Here is an 11,032-nt window from a genome sequence, read left to right as displayed (position 1 = left end):
TTCGTTCAATCGACTAACGAACTTTCGGCTTTTAGATAGGTTAATACCTTGTGTGTATATGTTGATGAAATGTGAAGTAAGTATGTTTATGAGAATGTGTATTAATAAAGTGATTCATTTAGCTATGTGAATGTAATACTTTAGTCAAAGCCGATTTCATTACTTGAAACTTACTAAGCTTTAAAATGCTTACCCCGTTGCTTTGGCTCTCTGTTTTATAGATTTGTTCGTTAGATATCGGATTCGGGATCATCGAAGTCGAAGTCATCCACACTATCAAAGCCCTTTTGGTACTCTTTTAGTTGAACTCTGGATATGGCATGTATAGGACTACCCTTTTTGTTGTGGGTCATGGACCCTTTGGATTTGTATAATTTTGGATAGCCATGCGAAAATGGCTTATATATGTTTGAGCATAATGTTATAATCATTTGGTATGGATATGGTTATTGAGAGGTGTGGATATGCTTAACAAGGATTGGCCATGGGAATGGTTAATCACTATCATAATTTGTGCTATTTATGCTAAAAGGGCTAGTTGAATCATGGAAACTATGAAATAGGTAAAGTCTACCTTAAAGGCAGATGCTGACAGCAGCAGTGATGTAGATTTAGAAATCACTAAAAATAGTAGGAATGGAATTAAATAGTGAATAAATTATGTAAACGAACCTTGATGAATCTATTTTCATAGGAAAGTAACGAAACGATCATATGGAAGTATGTTAAGAGATATTCAGGTTCTCGTGAGACGGGGCAGAACGGTTTCTGGATTCCCTGTTCCGACTTTGGAAATTCATTATAAATTAACCAAGATAATTAGGAGTCATGCATATATGTATAGATTCCTCTCTGAGTCTAGTTTCTATAGAAACAAACGGAATCAGTATTGAAGCTCTGTGCAGGGAGATATCCAAGTCGTAATGCGCAAAGGTCAGTGTAGTCGATCCCTGTAACATGGGAGACTTTGACTAATAAACTGTACTAATGGCCGACCAAAAATTCTAGAAAAAATATGTAGATGGAATATAGTCTAGTTTCAGGAAAATTTACAAACTGATTTTTGAGTTGTGAAACTCAAGATATGATTTTTAAGGTGACAGTGACGCAGTTAGCCAACTGCCTGGAAATTTTTAAAATGGATTGTGCAAAGAAGTGATATAAGTCTGCAAACCCCTCGTGTCCGACTCCGGCGACGGACTCGGGTACGGGGTGTTACAATTTTATTGGTATCAGAGCTACGGTTTAGTCGATTCTAGGACTGCCGTAATGCGTTGGGTCTAGCTATACATGCCATTTTATGTGATTATTTGATAGTGTGGTGATTTCTGACATTTGCAAATGTGTTTATTTATAGTAATGGATCCCGATCCCGACCGAGCGGTAGCTGATGATCTTGAGAGTGTAGCGCCTGCTCCCGCACAAGGGACAGCGCCGGTGGACTCTCAACCTAATGCTAGTAACCCGAATGATGAAGCTAGACAATCTTTCTATAGCGTGATGAATGATTGGTTCAACCAATACATTCGAACTAATACAGCTGTTCCACAACCTCCATTCCCGACAAATACCACCCCCGCACCTACAATACCTCCGGTAACTGACCAAATAAGGTCAAATAAGCCCCCAGTTGACAGAATCCGAAAACATGGGGCTACTGAATTTAAAGCTACGGATAGCGACGATGCCGAGCAAGCTGAATTTTGGTTGGACAACACTATCCGGGTACTCGATGAGCTATCTTGTACACCCGATGAATGCCTAAAGTGTACTATCTCCTTGCTACGCGATTCTGCCTACTATTGGTGGAGTACTCTGACTTTGTTGTGCCCCGAGAGCAAGTAACTTGGGAGTTTTTCCAAACTGAGTTTCGGAAAAAGTATATCAGTCAAAGATTTGTTGATAAAAAACGGAAGGAATTTCTTGAGCTTAAGCAAGGTTCTATGTCAGTTACTGATTACGAGCGAAAATTTGTTAGACTTAGTAGATACGCTCGGGAATGTGTTTCGTCCGAGGCTATCATGTGTAAACGCTTCGAGGATGGGCTGAATGAAGATATAAAAAGTTCGTTGGCATTCTTGAAATACGAGAGTTCGTAGTACTTGTCGAGCGAGCTTGTAAAGCCGAAGAGCTTAGAAAAGAAAAACAAAAAGTTGATGTGGGAACTGGAGAGTTTCGTAAAAGATCCTCGGGAAAGTCTCTTCAACAGGCATCGAAGAAATTTCGAGATGATGTGGGCCGGTCTAGAGGCACTTCGGGCCTTTTTAGACGAGATCGTGATCGACCCCCTGTGGGTACACGAGGCACTTCGGTCGCCAGTGTTGGGAATGAATGTCGAGACAGAACGGAATGTCGACATTGCGGTAAATGGCATTCGGGGAGTTGTAGATTCCATGACCGCTCCTGTTACAAGTGCGGATCAGTTGACCACTTCATTAAAGATTGCCCGAGGTGTCTGAACAGAATGTAAATCAGAGTGGGAAACCGGGTGCTACCACTGCTCAGGTAGACCATCTAAAATACGGGCAATGCTAGTGGTGGTCAGAGAGGATCTAGAGATGCTACGACCAGATCCGAGGCTCGTGCGCCTGCTAGAGCTTATGCTATACGTGCCGCGAGGATGCTTCTTCGCCTGATGTTATTACCGGTACTTTTACTCTCTTTGATACTAATGTAATTGCTTTGATTGACCACGGTTCTACTCATTCTTACATATGTGAAACCTTAGCATCCAGTAAGACTTTACCTATTGAGTCTACTGAGTTCGTAATTCGGGTGTCAAATCCCTTGGGTCGTTACGTGCTTGTCGACAAAGTGTGTAAGAAATGTCCCCTAGTAATTCGAGGTTCCTGTTTTCCGGCGGACTTGATGCTTTTGCCGTTTGATGAATTTGATGTTATTCTCGGGTTGGATTGGTTGACCGTGCATGATGCGGTTGTGAATTGCAAAAGCAAGACTATTGATTTGAGGTGCGCAAATAAAGAAGTAATCCGAGTTGAGTCTACGGACTTGGATGGGTTGCCAGCTGTAATATCCTCAATGTTGGCCCAGAAATATGTAAGAAAGGGTGCGAAGCATACCTTGCGTATGTACTTGATGACAAAGAATTAGAAAAGAAACCCGAATCTGTGCCGGTGGTTTGTGAATACCCGGATGTTTTTCCTGAAGAATTATCGGGTTTACCACCTGTTCGGGAGATAGAGTTTGGTATTGAGCTTGTACCTGGGACTATGCCGATTTCGATAGCTCCATATCGTATGGCACCAACCGAGTTAAAAGAGTTGAAGCTCAGTTGCAAGAATTGACGGATAGAGGTTTCGCTCGACCAAGCTTCTCACCTTGGGGTGCACCAGTATTGTTCGTGAAAAAGAAGGACGGAACCATGAGGTTGTGCATTGACTATCGTCAGCTGAATAAAGTGACAATAAAGAACAAATATCCGTTACCGCGTATCGATGATTTGTTCGACCAACTGAAGGGAGCCTCAGTGTTCTCAAAAATAGATTTGAGATCGGGCTATTATCAGTTGCGAATTCGAGATTCGGACATACCCAAAACTGCCTTCAGAACGAGATATGGTCACTACGAGTTCTTAGTGATGCCGTTTGGGCTCACTAATGCCCCTGCGGTATTTATGGATTGGATGAATCGGATCTTCAGACCATATTTGGATCGGTTCGTAGTTGTGTTCATTGATGACATCTTGGTCTATTCAAGAGATGAGACCGAACATGCTGAGCACCTGAGACTAGTGTTGCAAATTTTGCGGGATAAGCAGTTATATGCTAAGTTCAGTAAGTGTGAGTTCTGGTTAAGAGAGGTTAGCTTCTTGGGTCATGTGGTATCCGCATCGGTTATTCGAGTTGACCCGAGCAAAATTTCAGCCATACTTAACTGGAAGCCTCCAAGAAATATTACCGAAGTTCGGAGCTTCCTGGGGCTCGCCGGTTTTTACCAACGATTTGTCAAAGGTTTCTCGATGATAGCCACACCAATGACGAAGCTACTTCAAAAGGATGTTAAGTTCGAATGGACGGAGAAATGTCAGAAAAGTTTTGATCAACTAAAAACTTATTTGACTGAAGCTCCAATTTTAGTGCAACCCGAATCAGGCAAAGAGTTTGTCATTTATAGTGACGCATCCCTACTTGGGTTGGGTTGCGTATTGTTGCAAGAAGGTCGAGTGGTGGCCTATGCGTCGAGACAATTAAAGCCACATGAGAAAAATTATCCGACCCATGATCTCGAACTAGCTGCCATCGTATTCGCTTTAAAAATATGGCGACATTACTTATTTGGTGAAAAGTGCCATGTATTTTCGGATCACAAAAGTCTCAAATATTTGATGACTCAAAGAGACTTAAATCTGCGACAAAGACGTTGGCTTGAGTTGTTGAAAGATTACGAGCTTGTCATTGATTACCACCCGGGAAAGGCTAATGTGGTTGCGGACGCCTTAAGCCGGAAATCACTGTTTGCTTTACGAGCGATGAATGTGCACTTGTCTGTTCTACCCGACAATGTGTTAGTAGCTGAATTAAAGGCCAAACCATTATTGATTCGTCAAATTCGTGAAGCTCAGAAAGTCGACGATGAATTGGTTGCAAAACGGGCTGAATGTGTTCCGAATATGGAATCCGAATTTCAAATTGATGATGACGATTGTTTGAGGTTTAGAAGTCGGTTGTGTGTTCCAAGAAATTCAGAACTCATTTCGATGATTCTGAACGAAGCCCATTGTAGCCGAATGTCAATTCACCCGGGGAGTACGAAAATGTACAACGATTTGAAACGTCGGTTTTGGTGGCATGGTATGAAACGAGACATCTCCGACTTTGTTTCAAGATGTTTAATATGTCAACAAGTGAAAGCGGAACATCAAGTGCCTTCAGGATTACTTCAGCCGATCATGATACCCGAGTGGAAATGGGATCGAGTCACAATGGACTTTGTGTCCGGACTGCCATTGTCGGCAAGTAAGAAGGATGCGATTTGGGTTGTTGTTGATAGACTGACTAAGTCGGCTCACTTTATCCCCGTGCGTACGGATTTTTCATTGGATAAACTAGCCGAATTGTATGTTTCTCAAATTGTGAGATTACACGGGGTACCTATTTCTATCGTGTCAGATAGAGATCCGAGATTCACCTCACGATTTTGGAAGAAATTGCAAGAAGCTTTGGGTACCAAGCTGCATTTTAGCACTGCTTTTCACCCCCAAACCGATGGTCAATCCGAGCGGATAATTCAGATACTTGAGGATATGTTGAGATGTTGCATCCTCGAGTTTAGTGGTTCATGGGAACGGTATTTACCTTTGATTGAATTCGCTTACAACAATAGTTTTCAATCAAGTATTAAGATGGCACCTTACGAGGCTTTGTACGGTCGTAAATGCCGTACACCATTGTTTTGGACCGAGCTCGGTGAAAGTAAAATTTTCGGAGTTGATTTGATTAAAGATGCCGAACAGAAAGTAAAAATAATTCGTGAAAGTCTGAAGACAGCCACAGATCGTCAGAAATCGTATGCGGATTTGAAATGAAAAGACATTGAATATCAGGTGGGAGATAAAGTGTTTCTTAAAGTTTCGCCTTGGAAAAAGGTACTCAGATTTGTCCGTAAGGGCAAGTTGAGTCTGAGATTCATTGGGCCGTACGAAATCTCCGAACGAGTTGGTCCGGTTGCGTATAGATTGATTTTGCCCCCTGAACTTGAAAAGATTCACGAAGTCTTTCATGTTTCGATGCTTCGACGTTATAGATCCGATCCGTCACATGTGATTAATCCCTCAGAAGTTGAAATTCAATCTGACTTGAGTTATGAAGAAGAACCGATTCGTATCCTAGCTCGTGAAGTGAAGGAGTTGCGAAACAAAAGGGTTCCGTTAGTAAAGGTGTTATGGCTCAAACACGGGATCGAGGAAGCTACTTGGGAAACCGAGAGCTCGATGAAAGAACGATACCCAAACCTATTTACCGGTAAGATTTTCGGGGACGAAAATTTCTTAAGTGGGGGAGAGTTGTGACAGCCCAAAATGTGACCCTAGTCGGAAAGTGGTTTCGGGACCACAAAACCGAGTCATAAAATTAATTAACCGCCATATTTGAAGCTTATTATATGTATATATGCATGTGTGAAATTTCATGTTTGAATTTTGTTAATTGTAAGTGAATTTTATTAAATAGGACTTGTGTGAAAAATTTAGAAATGTGATAGGCAAATGTTAAAGTGGCCTATTGATGCATGTTAAAAATGCTTGTACTTGCATGTCAAATTGGCCAAATTCTAGATGGTGGCCGGCCATGTTATGGACTAAAGCATATTATAATTATTTTGTGTCAACATTTTATGCTAATAATTTTATGTTACAAAATGAAATAAGGAATAAGGCTAATAAAATACTAGTTAATGGGAGGAGAAACCAAAGTTTCTCCATCCTTGCTCCTCATTGCCGTACCTGGAAGAGAAAAGCTTTGAAAAATTCAGCTATGGTGGTTAGCTAAATCAAGGTAAGTTCAAGGATGATTCTTGGATTTTTAGCATTTTTTTAGTTAGTCATTAAGTTCTTTGCTTAACCCATGACCAAAATTTGAAATGGTGTGGTGTCTTGAGCATTCGGTTTTAGTTATTAAAGGATGAGATTGGGTTATAGTCTTTATGTTTTATGAAGAATTGTTGAAGAGAAAATGTTCAAGAAATGGTTGTTGTTCATGTTATTTGGATGAAAAGAAAATGGTAGTTAGGTGAAGTAGAGTCTAACAAATGAGCACATATGTGCATTAGTTGCTAAATGGAGAAAAATCGGCTAACAAGTTGTGTACTAAGGCCAAATATGATTTTGGATACTATTGGGCAATGTATGTGTTTTGAATTGATGGAATGGAGAGGATGCTTTAATTGTGTTATGAACAATTATATGTTAAATTAAGGTTTGCTAAGCTAGCTACTAAGGTGAAATGCAAATGTTAGCATTTGATTTGGTAATAATCTGCTTGGGGACAGCAGCAGTAAGGTGATTTTGGAAAATCGCCATAATTTGTAGGAGTTGAATTAGAAGCTGAGTAAATTATGTCATTAAAGCATGAAGAGTCTAGTTTCTTACAAAAGAAACTATAAAAACAAAAGAGTTACCGATCTTGAGATATTTGAAGTATTGTGGGGCTGAGTCAAAACGACTACTAGATTCCCTGTTCTGTTTTTATAAAATCAGTATAAATTGTACAAAAATGGCCCAAAGATAAAATTTATGTGCTTAGACTCCTTAATGAGTCTAGTTTCAAATGAAATAAACAAGAACATATTTTGAATTCTGTACAATGAGAAATTTGATTCGTAGTGAAGGATAGTCAGTTTAGTCAAACAGTGAAACAAGGTGAACTTTAAGAAAAATCTGGTATTGTTGGGCTAAACTAAAAATTTTGATAATTTTATGGATAATAGATAAATGAGTCTTCTGTCAAGAAAAATTTACGGCAATTGATTTGGAGTTTTGTAGCTCTAGTTATAAAAACTTTAGTTACTGTTGCTCAGGAAGTCAGCTTATAGGGAAATTGTAATTATATTGTAAACATTAATGAAAATTTGCTAATGAATTATTTATTGATTTTTATAAAGCTTACTGTAATCTATGTGTGTGAAAGTCGAATCTATATATATTATATTCTGAAAGTAATACTTGAATAGTCGATTAATGACTATTTTAAAATTTGTTGAACTTAAGCTCAAGAGCAAAGGGGAACTAAATCCGATAAAGGGAAGGAAAAAGTAATTGAATAGCCATTGAAGTCGTTCGACAACATCCGAGGTAAGTCTTCGAGTAATGACCCTACTTGAATTATATTGAAATGATTAGTCATACTATGACGGATAGCCGAATGTGCATAGAGACTATGTTATAAAGCCAATTGAAATCATGCTCTTTGTGTGTGGCTATTGAGCCGAAATTGGAAAGGTTTAATAAATGTTCTGTGTTTGAGCCTTAGTAACGAAAATGAAATATGGATGTGTCATGATTGTTGATATATGTGTGCATGAGCATTTGAATGATATCCGGGCTAAGTCCCGAAGGCATTTGTGCTAGTGATTTTATCCGGGTTAAGACCCGAAGGCATTTATGCTAGTGATTTTATCCGGGTTAAGACCCGAAGGCATTTGTGCTAGTGATTTTATCCGGGCTAAGACCCGAAGGCATTTGTGCGAGTTGATATATCCGGGCTAAGACCCGAAGGCATTTGTGCGAGTTGCTATACCCGGGTTAAGACCCGAAGGCAATTGTGCTTGTGGTTATATCCGGCTAAATTCCGAAGAAACTTGGGTTCGAAGGTGAGCGTGTTGTGCTGTAATAAATTCAATTAATACGCTCGAAAAACCCAAATGATAAGGTATGTTTGCGTGTGCATCGGAAAAGTCGATTCGTTTTAAATAGTATTCGTTCAATCGACTAACGAACTTTCGGCTTTTAGATAGGTTAATACCTTGTGTGTATATGTTGATGAAATGTGAAGTAAGTATGTTTATGAGAATGTGTATTAATAAAGTGATTCATTTAGCTATGTGAATGTAATACTTTAGTCAAAGCCGATTTCATTACTTGAAACTTACTAAGCTTTAAAATGCTTACCCCGTTGCTTTGGCTCTCTGTTTTATAGATTTGTTCGTTAGATATCGGATTCGGGATCATCGAAGTCGAAGTCATCCACACTATCAAAGCCCTTTTGGTACTCTTTTAGTTGAACTCTGGATATGGCATGTATAGGACTACCCTTTTTGTTGTGGGTCATGGACCCTTTGGATTTGTATAATTTTGGATAGCCATGCGAAAATGGCTTATATATGTTTGAGCATAATGTTATAATCATTTGGTATGGATATGGTTATTGAGAGGTGTGGATATGCTTAACAAGGATTGGCCATGGGAATAGTTAATCACTATCATAATTTGTGCTATTTATGCTAAAAGGGCTAGTTGAATCATGGAAACTATGAAATAGGTAAAGTCTACCTTAAAGGCAGATGCTGACAGCAGCAGTGATGTAGATTTAGAAAATCACTAAAAATATTAGGAATGGAATTAAATAGTGAATAAATTATGTAAACGAACCTTGATGAATCTATTTTCATAGGAAAGTAACGAAACGATCATATGGACAGTATGTTAAGTGATATTCAGGTTCTCGTGAGACAGGACCAGAACGGTTTCTGGATTTCCTGTTCCAACTTCGGAAATTCATTATAAATTAACCAGAGATAATTAGGAGTCATTCCATATATGTATAGATTCCTCTCTGAGTCTAGTTTCTATAGAAACAAACGAAATCAGTATTGAAGCTCTGTGCAGGGAGATATCCAAGTTGTAATGCGCAAAGGTCAGTGTAGTCGATCCCTGTAACATGGGAGACTTTGACTAATAAACTGTACTAATTGGCCCAACCAAAATTCTAGAAAAAAATATGTAGATGGGAATATGAGTCTAGTTTCAGGGAAAATTTACGAAACTGATTTTTGAGTTGTGAAACTCAAGATATGATTTTTAAGGTGACAGTGACCAGTTAGCCAACTGCCTGGAAATTTTTAAAATGGATTGTGCAAAGAAGTGATATAAGTCTGCAAAACCCTCGTGTCAGACTCCGGCGACGGACTCGGGTACGGGGTGTTACAATTTTATTGGTATCAGAGCTACGGTTTAGTCGATTCTAGGACTACCGTAATGCGTTGGGTCTAGCTATACATGCCATTTTATGTGATTATTTGATAGTGTGGTGATTTCTGACATTTGCAAATGTGTTTATTTATAGTAATGGATCCCGATCCCGACCGAGCGGTAGCTGATGATCTTGAGAGTGTAGCGCCTGCTGCCGCACAAGGGGCAGCGCCGGTGGACTCTCAACCTAATGCTAGTAACCCGAATGATGAAGCTAGACAAGCTTTCTATAGCGTGATGAATGATTGGTTCAACCAATACATTCGAACTAATACGGCTGTTCCACAACCTCCATTCCCGACAAATACCACCCCTGCACCAACAATACCTCCGGTAACTGACCAAATAAGGTCAAATATGTAGATGGGAATATGAGTCTAGTTTCAGGGAAAATTTACGAAACTGATTTTTGAGTTGTGAAACTCAAGATATGATTTTTAAGGTGACAGTGACGCAGTTAGCCAACTACCTGGAAATTTTTAAAATGGATTGTGCAAAGAAGTGATATAAGTCTGCAAACCCCTCGTGTCCGACTCCGGCGACGGACTCGGGTACGGGGTGTTACAAGAACCAAGTAAATCATCAATCTTTTTATTTAGAAGTTCTAACTGATTTGATAGCATAGTAACCGAATCGACGTTATAAACACCTGCTCTTTTAGTTGGCTTAGTCCTCATGACTTGCCACTGATAGTTATTCAGTGACATCTCCTCTAGAAACTCATAGGCATCTTCAAGTGTTTTATTATTGATGGTTCCACCAGCAGCTGCATCAACCATTTATCGAGTCGAAAGATTCAGGCCATTATGGAAAGTTTGAACCTGTAGCCAAAGCGGTAACCCATGGTGAGGGCACCTTCTCAGTAAGTCTTTGTATCTCTCCCATCCATCGTAAAGAGTTTCTAAGTCCATCTACACAAACAAAGAGATATCATTACGTAATTTAGCCATTTTAGCCGGCGAAAAATATTTTAATAGAAATTTTTTGGTCATTTGTTCACAAGTAGTGATTAACCCTCGTGGTAATGAGTTCAACCACTGTTTAGCTTTTTTTCTCAATGAAAAAGGGGATAACTGAAGATGAATGGCATCATCAGAAACACCATTAATTTTAAATGTATCGCATAGTTTTAAGAAGTTTGCTAAGTGAGCATTGGGATCCTCATCCTGCAAACCATCAAACTAAACAAATTGCTGTATCATTTGAATAGTGTTAGGTTTTAGTTCAAAAGTATTTGTAGCTACAGCAGGTCTAACTATGCTCGATTCAGTTCCTGTTAAAGAAGGTTTAGCATAATCATACATAGTGCCTGGAACAGGATTTTGATTA

General features: G+C 39.3%; 1 non-coding gene across 1 annotated transcript; it reads left to right on the top strand.

Moving 5' to 3' along the window:
* The first annotated feature begins 10,540 nt into the window (after positions 1-10,540).
* LOC121225345 (small nucleolar RNA R71) lies at positions 10,541-10,647 on the top strand. Its single transcript, XR_005923207.1, has one exon. It is a non-coding gene; the product is annotated as a small nucleolar RNA R71 (small nucleolar RNA).
* The last annotated feature ends 385 nt before the right edge of the window (positions 10,648-11,032 follow it).

The sequence above is a fragment of the Gossypium hirsutum genome, chromosome A03 (assembly GCF_007990345.1).
Source record: "Gossypium hirsutum isolate 1008001.06 chromosome A03, Gossypium_hirsutum_v2.1, whole genome shotgun sequence".
Lineage (NCBI taxonomy): Eukaryota > Viridiplantae > Streptophyta > Magnoliopsida > Malvales > Malvaceae > Gossypium > Gossypium hirsutum.
Note: the sequence above shows the minus strand (reverse complement) of the source record. Positions and strands in the feature narration are given on the sequence as shown.